This window comes from Bombus fervidus, chromosome 15 (assembly GCF_041682495.2).
Source record: "Bombus fervidus isolate BK054 chromosome 15, iyBomFerv1, whole genome shotgun sequence".
NCBI lineage: Eukaryota > Metazoa > Arthropoda > Insecta > Hymenoptera > Apidae > Bombus > Bombus fervidus.
In genome coordinates this window covers 843,542-857,574 of record NC_091531.1, presented here as the reverse complement: position 1 = coordinate 857,574, position 14,033 = coordinate 843,542, and the positions used below count along the sequence as shown (strand labels likewise).

General features: G+C 47.5%; 1 long non-coding RNA gene across 1 annotated transcript in view; it reads right to left on the bottom strand.

Annotated features, from left to right (window-relative positions):
- The window catches only part of LOC141445894 (uncharacterized), a 253,960-nt gene extending 240,452 nt beyond the window's left edge, over positions 1-13,508 (bottom strand). The window contains exon 1 of the long non-coding RNA XR_012453411.1: positions 13,470-13,508. This is a non-coding gene — a long non-coding RNA (uncharacterized lncRNA). The remainder of the gene's footprint in view (positions 1-13,469) is intronic.
- Positions 13,509-14,033: the final 525 nt, after the last annotated feature.

Below are 14,033 nucleotides of genomic sequence, written 5' to 3'. Positions count from 1 at the left end.
ATAAATATAGCTGCTAGTTATCTAAAACCAAGTAGACGTCTCTATTGAGCTGCGCAGCACGTTCATAACAATTGTCTTCATGTCTTTCTTCGATATACCCAATATTTTTAAATTATTTATTGATTCTGACGTTATTGCCCCCCTGCTGCCGAGTACCACCGGTAAAACAGCTCCCTCATTGACATCATATCTCCTTAAAAGTTCTTTTAAGCAAGCAGAATATTTGTCGACCTTTTCCTTTGCAGCTTTTTGGAGATAATCTCTATTCTCGTAGCGGACTGTTACGTCGAGACGGCGTTCCTCGTTTTTCACTACAAGGTCCGGTTTAAATAGATTATCTCCAATCTTAATAGTAGGTTCGACAAATACCTGATTGTTAGCTGGCAATTTTTGGGCGTAGAAAGTTTTTACCTCGTCATGCCTCTTAATTCTTAAGCCTTTGGTATGCTGGCAGAGCTCTAAAATGTGCCCTATGATCTCGGGCTGAGCATGACATCCTCGGCACATTATATTGATCTTCTTGTCTGCTCTCGCCAGAGCTACTCTAGTGCCGAAGGTGTTGGTCCTTAATTTTGAAGCGAGATGGCTTTAACAGTTGGTACTCTCTGATCCACACGTTGCCAAGTCTTTCTCTCGCGAAGTCAGCCATACCATGACCTTGATTCCGCGAGTCGGCCCATTGTATAATATGTTGGCTTTTGAGTCGCTTCTTGGCCTTCTCAATGTCCGCGGAAGTGGCCGGCCAATTAATCCTCAGGGAGTTGGCTATTTTCTTAAGTTGCAACTCCATGTCCCCATTTATTAGACTGGAAACTGCCGGATCTATGGAATTCTTAATATTAGTTGCACTTTTAAGGGTGCCGCGCTTTACTAAATGTTCAAATCTCGGCAACCCTAATCCTCCATTATTTTTAGGCGTGTAGAAGAATCCGATCGAGATTTAAGGTGTTAGATGTAATATCCCTTTGACCTCTTGCCTGACTTCACTGTCCAATAATTTTAAAACTCCCTCGTTTGGTGGGTTTATTAACAAATTATAAGTATAACGAGGGAAGATATAATTTTGCAGAAGCTCAATCTTTTGGCCCGGTTTTAGTGATAGTTTCCTTACTCTTTTAATCGTGCCCAGAATTTCCGGTACGATTACTCCACACTTTAGGCCTTTCCATGGTCCGATTTTGGCTCCAAGATACCTGAAGGCTTCCTCGGGTGCAATGTTCGCTATCTTTTTATTTCTTATTTCTATCTCTGGGTCCTTTACATACCAGGTGTCCTTCTTTGAGACCACCTAAAAAGTTTGACTTTTGTCCCCAGAGATGCTCATCTCGAGGCTCTCCAGGTTATCTTGGACCATAGATAATTGTGTTTGAGCTTCTTTTTTGTCTTTGCCCAATAAGACAATGTCGTTGGCAAAGGCCAATATAGGGATCTTATTATTCACATTTATGTTTATCCCTTCAGTGGATTCTTCTACCGCTTCCACCAACGGTTCCAGACATAAGTTAAATAATAAAGGGGACAAGGGGTCGCCTTGCTTAACTCCCCTGAGGATTTCAATCTCGACCCCAGTTCCATCCTTAGTTTTGATCGTTGTTTTTGTACCTTTATACATATTCACTATTAAATCGATCAACGGGGTTCGACATACCTTTTTTAAGCAGACATGGTTTGATCGCTGAGTGGGGCACCGTGTCAAAAGCTTTGGAGATGTCAACTATTGTAAAGACACCTCCTCAATCTTTCTTACATTATTCCAGGGCTGTATTGAATACTTCCACATTAATTTTACATCCATTTTCGTAAGTAAAGCCCTTTTGTCTACGATTTTGCACGATGCCCCTTCTTAGCCTTCTGTCGAGAATTGAAAGAAAGTTCGCGCCAGAATAGGACTTATCGTAATTGGCCGCCAGTTCTCGGCCTTATCAAGATTAGGCTTGGGAATAAGCGTAATCCTATTCTCTCTCCAACCCTCCGAATAGTGAGAGGTATAGCATAATATATCATATAATAAAGCTAAAACTTTAGGCAGGCCCGTGATTAATAGATGTTTCTTTTCAAGACCTTCCGGACCTGCAGCTGTTTCATTTCTTATTCTTTTAATCCTCTCGCTAATTTCCTCAGCGACTATTGGAGGAAAGTATTTATGTAAAAGACCTCCTGAAACATGTTCTTTTGGTATGGGGGGTCTAGTGGTCCCATTTTCCCCCATAACTCTTTATATAGCGTTCTTACCTCCTTTGCTGCAGGAGGTTGCCTGGCAGGTGCCAAATAAGCCAAATCGTCGTTAATCACGACATCAGCTAACTCCCTCGGACATTCACGGAATATGTCCTGGCCACGTGCATATACATAACGCCGCCTTTGATTTATTTCTACTTTTTTATTTTTCGAATTATATTTAATATTTTTGTTTTTATTTTCATTATTCATTTTTCTATTTGGGAGCCTGTCTCCGTAGTTATTACTTAACGCTTTCAATAGAGACGTGCCGACAAATTTGTTTATTTTGGCCACTAAAGTTGTATTATGATCTTTAAAATCGTCCCACATCTTTTTAAGTTCCTTGTATAACTTTTGTGTGGGAAGGGGGACTTCGGAGTCTTTTTCAATTTCAATCTTCAGGCAGCGCCGCCATTCAATTATTGAGTCCCTTTCTAGCTCGTCTAAACCGCTCCATACTGGCGCATTGCCTGAATCAAAGGGATCGCACCCTTCCTCTATCTGCGGGTTAACCTCCTGGGAGCTTGCTTCTTCATTGATCATTTTGAGCTTCTTCATTTTATTCTTTATTTGCTCAACCGTCTTTGTAGTGAAGATCTTACTAATTTCGACGTTGGGATACCGATAATCTCTATATAATTCATCGAGCTCCTTCAGGAGGTTAACCTCCTGTTCTGTCCAATTCCTAGAATTAGCAGGGATAGCCTCTTTTCTTTTTTTCGTTTCTGATGGTTGAATGCTCATGCCGCTCGTGAGTGGATAACACTCTTTGGGTGCTGAAGCTCATAGGGCAAGCTTCACACTTATACGATCCTTCTTTCCTTGAACTAGTTCCACTACACTTAGGTAAGGGACACCTTGCCCCATGAAGCTTCGTAAAGCATCTTCGACAATTAATGCATCCCCATTGTATTCGGGCATCCACATGATGAAGACTAAAGTGCCTGTCCAGATCTGCTAGCGTCATAAAGAAGAGGTTAACTTCCCTCTTCTCGTAAACCGGGCATGAAATCCTGTCCCCCACCAGCGGCACCATAACTTAAAAATTCATTTTCGTGGACACAGCCGGGTCGTCAACCACTGTCCCCTCCGAAACGAATAAATCCGCCACAGCGCTTCCGAGACCGGGAAGCGCTGCGTCCGAGGCTTTATCTGTTTGACTATCGAATTTGCTATAAAAATTGTGCTCCTATTCTTATTTCTAATCTAATCCATCTCGTTTACCCGTTTCTTGCCAGTTCGTCATCGCAATCAAGGAATTAGTTCCCTTTTTTTAAAATTTTCTAATTCCTCCATTTCTTCATAGTATCAATTACCGTTGATCGGCAAGCCGATATACTAAAAGAAAATAAAATTTGTCTCTTGCTCTTTCGTCGCCGCACTCCGTTTAGCCATGCACGCCGCGTCCCGGGGACAATTCCCCACGCTGATGCGGCGGGCATGTTACCGGCGGTACCATTGGGAGGTAGGAGTGCAACTTGGGCAGACGAGACCTCGACCCCGAGTAGCTATGACTCCCCAAGGCCACACAACATAACCGTTATACAGCGGTTTGCTGCTAAAGGCATTGAGGGATCACAACGCGCCGCTAAGTCCAGTGACGTATTGCTTTTCAGCAAACACAACTAAGCCCAGCGGCGTATTGCTTTTCAGCAAACACAACTAAGCCCAGCGGCGTATTGCTTTTCAACAAACGCAACTAAGCCCAGCGGCGTATTGTTTTCTAACAAACACAACTGAACCAGACGCATACTGCTTTCCTAGCACATACGCAGCTAAGGCCCGCGGCGCATTGCTTTCCCATTAAGGGAGTCAAGCACATCACTAATACAATGATGAAACATTTGGCTATGCCTGTGAAATTCTTTTTCAGAACTTCATACTTCCGAGGCAACCCCGTCGTAAGGATTTTAAAATTTCGCCTCAAGAATTGATTTTCAATTGGTGAGGCGTGTGTACAGATGTCAAATAAAATAAATATTTGAATTCGTCCGTTTAATAAAATAATAGAATATTTTGCTTTTAACCGTCCATAAATATATTACACATCTCTATGGAGATTCTTAATATGTTCATAATTATTGTCTTTATAACTTTCTTTGGTACGCCCATTAATTTTAAATTAGCCTCTGTATTGGGTGTTGTTGTCCCTCTACTGCACAAGACCACGGGCAAAGCTAGACTTTCGCCGACATTAAATTTTCTTTTGAGATATTGTAAGCACCGGAGGTATTTGTCGATCTTCCCTTTTTCGGCTTTGAATAGGGAATCTTTATTCTCGTAGCGGACCGTTACGTCGACCACGAGTATCCGTTCCTCGTTTTTAATTACGAGGTCCGGTTTGTACAGATTACCTCCCACATTAAGACTAGGTTCGACAAACATCTCATTATTTTTCCGAAGATTGTCGGCGAGGGTTAGCTTCGCCTCATCATGTCTATTGATCCTCAGACCTTTGGTGTATTGGCACAGCCCTTTTCTTTTTTTTTTTTTTTTTTCGTGGGGAAATCCTTATGGACTCTCCTGGCCGCCCTCTGGAGGACGGCGGGTAGTGTCGGACTCGTACCGACTAAAACCCCACGGTGGTCTTCATGACGCATGTCAGGAGTGTCCCGGTTCCTTTCTTTAGATTTGCTACCGCAACACTCCTTCGTCGTCGTCTCCCTTTGTTGTTGTAGGAAGCATCCTGGTTGAGGTTGGCAGCAATGGGGAAGACCACTCCCCCCCCCCTAGTGCCGCATTCCCTGGGCCGTCGTGCGAGTCTGAGGGGGGGCTCAGACCCTCCTCAGTCTGAAGGCTCTTTCGCCGCGCTCTTCTATGACGGCGGCAGAGGTGGTGCCGCGGTCGCGCGGCGTCGTATCGGTTCTCTTCGGCGAACCACTCCGACGGGGTCGCCTCTCTTCTCCCTGTTCTTCTCCGCCCGCTCCTTCGCTAGCATTACTTGCTCGCAGTAGTTGCGGATGGTGGCTAACTACCGTTGGCCCCTCGTCATGGCCTCTATGATCGCTTCAGGGGCCAGCCTATCGCCGATGGTGAGGCGTAGTACTCGGCGCGGTACTTCCCACGCTGGGCAGCACTCCAGTGTGTGTTGTGCCGTATCTTCCTCCTATTGGCAGTGGTGACAGATGGACGCCACCTCTCTTTGAATTTTTAGCCGGTACTCCCTGAACACGCCGTGGCCGGTGAGACTTGCGTCATCCTGAATGTGAGTGGGTCTCCTCCGCGGTGCCTCCAGGCCTCCCAGCTGGGAAGGATGGCGCGGACGGCTCTGTGCGGCCGCGTGGTGTCTTCCTCCAGCAATTGGGAGCGCCACCTTTCCCATAACCTTCGCTTTGCCTCCCTCCGGGCGTCTTGGACCGGCCGGTCACAGTTGGTGGGCTGCGTTTCCCCGTCGCCCGAGCCCGGATCCCTCAGGTGATCGTACACCTATTGGAGTGCGAAGGCTTGTAGTTCGAACGGAGGAGACGCAGCTAGCACGGATGCCGACTCATGGGATATCGTTCTGTATCCCCTTGCTATGCGGATAGCGGCAGTCCTGTGTAGCCTCCGCAGCAAGGTCAGGCTGCGGCGTTTGGCCATTAGATCTCCGGCCCATATGGGAGCCCCGTAGAGGACCCGCGATCGAATCACTCCCTGATATAGGCGGCGCACTCCGATTCCCGCTCCTCCGATGTTCGGCAGTAAACCGCACAAGGCGTTGGCTGCTGCCGTCACTTTCGGGACCAGCAGATCGAAATGTAGACCGAACGTCCATCCGCTGTCAATGGCGAGACCCAGGTACCTCATCTGGGATCTCACCGGGACTTCCTCTCCGTCAATGTCCACGCAGAGTTCAGGAGGAGGGGCTCCTCTAGTGCGATGGTCGAAGAACCCCAGTACCTCTGACTTGGTCGGCGACACGTTCAGGCCCAGTCTCCGGATGCTGCGCACTGCGCATGCCACGGCGGTCTTCGCGAGCCTCTGTGTCTCGTACCATCCGCGACCACCGGCCAGGACCAAGCTGTCGTCTGCATAGCATACCATGTCCGTGCCCGGTGGCATGGGGCATCGGAGGACTGAGTCATATGCCGTGATCCACAGAATGGACCCCAATACCGACCCCTGCGGGACCCCACACTCGACCGGTCTCTTTTCCTCTCCGTTCCTACCGGTGTACGCGATCCAATCGATGGTTGAGGTACGGCCGGATGAGGCGCACTAGGTACGGCGGTACCCTGAAACGCTCCAGCGCCTCCATTATCCCGTCCCAGGGTTTGGTATTGAAGGCGTTTGTGACGTTGTCATGACATGTTTGCGGTCAGTAGGGGGGCTGGTGGTGGTCTCAGCTTCTTCGTGACCAGTCGGTAGGGCCGCCCCCACGGGTCGGATTCGACCGACTCGACCAGTTCCATCCAGGATCGGGCTTTCGCGTTCTGGATTTCCTGCTGGAGAGCGCGTCTCTTCTCTTTGTAGTCCTCGTAGCAGCGGGAGATCTCTTCGTCACGTCTCCGCTTGCGCCTAGCCCTTTGGAGTCTTCTTCGGGCCAGCGCGCATTCTCTTCGGAGTTCCGCGATCTCCTCTGTGCACCAGTAGGCGCAGCGGTTGCGTGCTCCTCCGCCGGGTATGGAGCGCAACATTGAGGCGTCGCAAGCTGCGCTCATGTCCCTTTGCAGGCTTTCCGCTTCCTCGTCGATGTCGCCTTCTTGCGTTGCCCGCGCATCCCAGCTCCACACGGATACAGTGACCGCCGCCTGGAGCAGGTCTCCGTCCCTTTCCTTCAGTCGCCATCTTGGAGTTGGCGGTGGACGGGAACGGCTTGGGCCTCGGGTGTTGCTGCGCTTGCAGGTCTTGCGCTCGCCTCGATCTTCCTAGGTTGCCCTGGAGTATGCGCTTGATTTTATTGCGCCAACTCCATGGCTCCCCTCCGGCCATCTACCGCTGCTGCTGCTGGTGTTGCTTCTTTGGCGGCGACGACGGTGGCGGGGCATCCCTGTGTTTTTTCCGTGGCGACTGGTTCGCGGAAGGGTGTTTTTTTCCTGGTCTTTGGCGGCGTACATGCCGTCCCTTCCATCCTATGGTTGGCGGGTGCCCCGAGCGATTCGCACAGGGGGCATCTGGGTGCGGAGGCGGGACTTTCTCTTGCACGGTGTCCGCTTCCGCCGCATTTGTAGCACAGGTGCCCTCGTTCGGCAGTGGACACGCATGTAGCTTGTACGTGCCCTAGCTCTAGGCATTTGTAGCATTGGAGCGGCCTCTTTGGGATCGCGATGACCTTCGCAGTGGACCATCCCAAGGCTACTTTCCCTGCCTGGGCCAACTTGCGGACTCCGGCCACAGGGCACTTTACATACGCCGCCCCGAGGCAGCTTCTGGAGGCTCCGATCTCCCCCACTTGTATTTCCGCGACTCCGCACTCTGCCGCCAGGGCCAACGCTTGTCGCAGTTCCTCCTTCTCTATCGAGATGTCGATCCCAGCTATCTTGAGCTGCGCCGTCCTTGTAGGAGCTGCCACTTTGACCGCGGTCGGGTCTAGCACTTTCGTCAGGTGCGTCGCCAGTTGCAACGCTTTCTCCCTTCCTTCGTCACCGGGCAACTTTATTATCGCGCCCGTCACGGCCTTCCTCATTCCTATCGACTTAACGCCGATCTCCGTGAGGGGGATGCTCCGTCTGGTCGTCGTTAATATTTCGGCATATGTCGTTTTTGCTCCCTCGCTGAACGTGAGGGTCACCGCAGAAGTTCGCTGTGTGCGAGGGAGCGTGGCCATCCTCGTTGGCGGCGTCGGTCCTGTCTTCATTGCAGCGGCGCTGCTGCTCGGTTTAGGTAGTCTCGTTGTCCTTCCCTGGGATTGCTGCGTTGGCTGCCGCCCCGCCGGTGGTGTTGGAGCCGCAATCCTTCCCCCTTTTTTCGCCGTTTCCCGGACGTCAGTTGCCATCCTCTCCTTGGCCTCCTTCCTTCTCACCCTTTTGCAAGCCACCACTTTCCACTCTTCCTCCTCCTGTTTCCTCGGGGGAGGTGTTGGTGGTTTCTCGGCAGCGGTGGCGGAGCGACTTGTAGCGGGGTGCTCCGTCGTTCTCTGCCGCGTTTCGGAGTTATTTAATAGGTGGCACCCGAAGCGCTTTTCTATCGCCCTTAATATGGTTATATAGCCCGCCGCGTCCTTTAGCGCCTTCACGTAGGTACCTTTTAGATTGGAAGATGTCTTCGCAACCCGTATTATCTCGGCGATCTGCCGTGTGACTTCAGCGCTGACGTCCGCTGCCGAGCTCATCCTGACTTCCATCTCCAGTTTTTCGGAGACGTCCGGGGTCAGTGATATCAGCCTCCTCTTCTTCCCCTTGGTCACCGTCGAAACCATTCGTCGTCGGACCTCGTTCGCGTTCGGGATTCTCCTGCCGTTAGCGACGTGGCATCGCTTACCATGGCCGGTGCGAGGAAAACGCCCTCTGGTCTGTCCGAAGTTCTCTGTGGGCTGCTCCTATCTACCTCCATTCCATCGTTTCCCGCCTCGCCGGGCATAGGAGTGCACCCGTTGGCCTGTCAGTCCACCCTCGAGCGGCCCTGGTCGCGGGATGTCGCCACCACGTTGCCCGCTTGACCACCCGCTGCTGCGTTGGTGCTGGGGGCTCCTTCCTCTGCATCGCTGACTTGCTTCTTTTCAGTCCTCATTTTCTTTCCTCTTACGCGCGCTGATGTGTACCTAACTTGCGCGCGCACCTCGCGCACGCGCACTCACTCGCACGCGCCCTTGTTTACACGCACCTAACGTAAGACCTAACCTATAAGTTCTAGCCTCATCTAGTTTAACATTAATTCACACAGTCCTATCAAAAATTACTATCGTTTCACCGACCGAAATTCTGAAACATTCACCTAATTCATACTTAACTCGATCGTATAAACGCGAACTTTGTTCCAATTCGCACTCGTCAACTCACGACTTGACTCCTCCGTCTTCCGTCCACACGCCACACACAATCGGTCACTATTATGTTCGGACCCTATAGTAGTACCAGCCTCCGTATAAATAAGAAAGTCTTGAATGCAACCCGTCTTGCAATCACAAAGAACACACGATTTTAGGCGTTAGAAGCAAAGGGTTTAATATAACCTATTAGCAAAGCTGATCGGTAATTTCGTCTGTACATTTTTTCTACATAATTTGTAGACTAACGATCGCCAGTTATATGTACAGAAAAACATTGTCCACAACATTGAGTCTTGCAACATATTTCAATATCATCCAAATCGTAGAGAAATTAGCTTTCTGACAAGTTGCCCAAAATGATGATTATTCTTAAAATTTCCAGCATGTCCCGTACTAAACCCCTAGTGTCGTAACACTTCTATATTGATACAAATGATAAATAACTGACAAATGCCATCTCTTTCGCGAAAATCCATCACATTGCATATAAGGAAGTGTAGGTGTTCTGAATAGCATATAAAAATGCATTATAGTTGTAGTCGTAAATTATTTATCGTGGTTTATACATGTGCGCGGTTTTATTAATCCTGAGGAGGAAAATAGATGGTGCATACACTACTTTGAATTCATTTAACAAAATGATATAAGTAATGATTTGGATCAGATAAATCTCCATCAAAGTTGATCGACAATTAGACGTACTTTGGCTGGATGACTTTTCGCTAATTCTAACATAAACAGGTCAACTGAGATTCCATGCACTCTCATCGCGTCCTACGGATACGAGAAATTTAAAAGCTATGTGCAATTTGTATATAGTATATAAAATTATTCAAATATTTGTATTGGTATATAAAATAGCTCGAGCGATACAGCCTCATGCAATGCCTCGGGCATGTTCATGTGAAACACCTGAGCTGGTCCTTCTGGTTCGTTGTGACATTGAACGAAATCAGACAGACATAAGTCGGGATAGGATTATTGACAGCAATTTGTACAACAAAAGACTACATTTCGCGCAGAGATACTTTAAAAAGAACAAACCATTATTTACTATAAAAGTCTTTTCTGATTTATTTTACATTTGCGTGTTAATATGCTTCGTAATCTGTAATTTGCAATACAGATATGTATCGAGATATTGGACCATTTTCTTATGCGGAACGAATAGGGGCTATTGCCGGTGATAAGAAATCAACGAGAATGTCGAGTCTCATCACGGTTGAAATTAAAATGTCTAGACATGCACAACCCGAAAGGGATTGACTCGCATTTACTAGTACATATACGGAACTTTCAGTTGCCACAGTAAACCATAGTTCGATCGTAAACCTGCTGTAGCTTGGAATTAATTTTGGACGAATACATTCGCATCGCGTAAATCAGGAGGCCATCAGCAAATACCAACGCGCATAGGTTAAGGTTGCTATTGAAATGGAAGAAGCTCAAAGCGTGACTAGAATACAAATTAAACAGGGTGGAGGTATTGAACGTTCCCTGTTGCAGTCCGTCTTTCGCGCTGATGACGACAGTCGAGCTTGCGCAATTCAATGAGACATCTTCCGAAGATTATGGACCAAATTACTTGAACTAGATGTTTAAGAAAACCGTATCGTATCAGATTTTATAGCAAACCGCTCGATCGAAATATATCAAAAGCCCTTTCCAGGTCTATGAGGAGAGTTTTGCTACTAGCAGACGTCTGGCACGAATTTCATTGTTGCATGGACCTTACTGTACTTGACTCGGAAGCCAAATTGCTGATCGAGCGGAATGGAAACCTCTTTACAATGTAACAGTATGAGTCTCTGTATCACCCTTTTAAAGACCATACTAATGGATACTCTGGAAACAGCAATCTCATTGATCTGTACCTGACTGGATTTGGTTTGTTCTTATCCTTTCCTAGCAAGGAAACCACTTTCCCCATCCTCCGTATCTTAGGAAAATACGCAGGTTCAAGAGACCATTGAAGATTAAGGTGAACAGAAATGTGTATCTTTGCGAGAGCTATATTGGAACTGCGTTGAAAATATCGAAGCCAGATAACCTTTTCCCATTCAGAAACTTAAATTAAATCGTTAATGAATCTACCTATGTGAAATAATTCTCTGAGACATCGGAGCCGCTCCGGCTACTAATCCTGTTTCCTCGGGTGTAGGTACAGACCTTGTTCCCGACTCAGCAATGATTTGAATTTTCAAGGTTGTGGAATTTGGGAATCTGAGAAGATCATCACACACATGTCGGCGCACACTCTCAAAATTTGTCCCCAGTAGTCCTGCAGGATTCACGAAGCTTACCACGTGGTGGAATGGAGATCGGGGAAAGAATGGTTGATTACATACAAATAACAAGTGCTTTTGTAACGAGTGATAAAAATTTAACAAGTTTAAAGTGATGAAATAGCATACGAGCGCAATAGTAATTACAGACCTGTACAGAGAACAGTTTATAACTTGAAAGGATGTCGCGGCACACAATCGTGAATAACGGATGCGGACATTATACTAAACCCGGGTCCCCTAAGACCATATGGGGTTGGGATACGCCCAACCGACGCGCAAGGTACCGAGTACCTTGCTATCTTGAGCAGTTAGGCCTGCCAGGGGCTTTCGCTCGTCTCAGGTCAGACGGGGCTGTTTCTAAGCCCTACCGTCTCTCCAGGACGGTTCCGGAGCAGTTGGTACGCTGCTCACCCACCGACATAACCGTTCCGAAGTCACGGGGGGGACACCCGCGCTCCGTAAACGACCGTCTTGCCAGCATCTTGGCATCAACCACTGCCACCACGAGTCTATACCCGAATTTGGTCGAGCAGAGGGGTCGCTACTCCTTCCGGGCTAACACTCGACCGCCCGTGGTACCAACTTATGTCATTGGTGGGACCACCGTGTGGATTTACGGCCACGTCACTGCCGGCTCGACGACCTGCTAGCCGAACTTCAGCAGACCCAGATGAGGCTTGACGCAAGTGGGGACCTGTGGTACTTTTGTACCCAGGGATTTATCCCGGCGGTCCCATCCTTCGCATCAAGATCGTGGGTGCGTTACTAGCGAAGACCACGTAGAGAGAGCATAGCCGCAATTAAGCGCACTATATTCCCGGCGACCTTCCCTGCGATGTACATAGAGGGCTCACATAAGCGGGACGCTCGTCCCGACGGTCCTCCCTGACTGCGGGAACGTGGGTTTGCCCACTATAGGCTCGCACCAGCGAGCCCTCCCTGCGGAAGGTACCAGTAACAATGCATCTTCTGTTCTGTTACACTGGGCAAGGAGGTTGTTCAACTGTGGGAGGCGATGAGAATCGTCTGAAGAAAATTTGAGAGCGCCGATCAAGAGGTTAGCCCTGTCGCCTAGCACTCGTCTAACATGCGGAAACATGCTTTTGGAATCTTTAATTCTTTGAGTGCAGGGAACTCGTGGATCTATCAGGGGCCTTCCTGATACGCCTTTTTATGGTTCTATAGCACGTGCGTGTTCGATAAACGATAGAATAAAGTAACATAGTGTGCCGAAGCGCTTCTTCAGCCGATTTAAGATGCGGGATGGGGATTCTATGTTTGTCTTGTAGCAAATCTCCGAAGCGGGAGTCAGATATCTCTCAACGCAATTAAAATAGCATATGAGAGCTAGAATGAAGGCTCCTATTGCCGAAAGAATGTTATTATATATGGTCTGGTGGAAATCTCAATTTCGTGATTCTTGTCTCCGTGTTCTTATCTTCGTGGACAAAGATATTTAATTCTGGCAGCTTGGTGCAGCAAAATTTCCAGCTTTCCTGCGAGTACGAAACCCAAGAACGACTGCGCATTGACAAATCAAATACCATCAAAATCAGTATCAATGAACTGGAGGAACAGATTCATCTGTTACTCGTTAAATTTGTGTCACAGGTTCTCGGCTCTGTTATTATTTAACGTGCTGCTCCAGGGAACACGTCTCGCATTATAACCACCACCGAGGGTGCAAAAATTGTATCGCACAGATATAGTTTTTCGAAAAGCGCGTCTCATTCCGCGGCAAAGACGTTGTAATGAGACACAAGTTTAAGAGCCTGCAATGTAAATAAAATACACAGAATATATGAAAAGCCGCGTTTTGTTTGCTAGGTTTATCGTGACAAGTGAAAGTTCCATTTTCCCTTTGTCTGTACGGCTAGTGATTATCGCTTCAAAGTTAAATGATATGCTAATCGGAATGAATTAAATAATAAAGCGGTTCGGCTCCCGAACTTCAAGTTCGTTTTTATTATAATATTGAATATTTTTAAATATACAAGTTTATATTAAGACTGTTAATTCAGTGTTAAACTCATTTTAACTACCTGTTAACTAACTGTTTAACTAACTGTTATCTTAACCGAAACAGGGGAACAACTAATTCGCGGCGTCGATTAACCGAATCGTAGCGAGAATTTGCGCCTCTCGCTGACGCGTTTTCTTCGCGATCACATTTCTCCACGAACGGTCGTAACAAATAGTAACTTACTATTATTAGAGACGAGCTGATTGGTATTGAATTTCGCAATTGCGAAGTTTGTGAGACGTCTAAAGTCATTTGTAGTACAACACAGTACACAGATTTGCCAGAGTTTATCCGTCTTAGCGACAATGCGTTCATCTCCATCAAATGAACATTGAATAATTTCTTAAAAGCATTTATGCTCTCCATCAAGTTCACCATGTTGTCCATACTCATCGTGCGCTCTACTGAGACAAGGGATTACTTTGATCAGGAGGATTATTCGTAAAGGGGTGAAAACGTGTGAAGCTCTTTGTCGAACTTACGAAGTTGTTGAAGGATTTTATTTTACTCTTCTTCCGCTCTCTGTCATTTCAGCACGCTTCTTGATTTCTAAATGAATCGAATATCTCTTCTATATGGTCTGACTTCCTGTTCT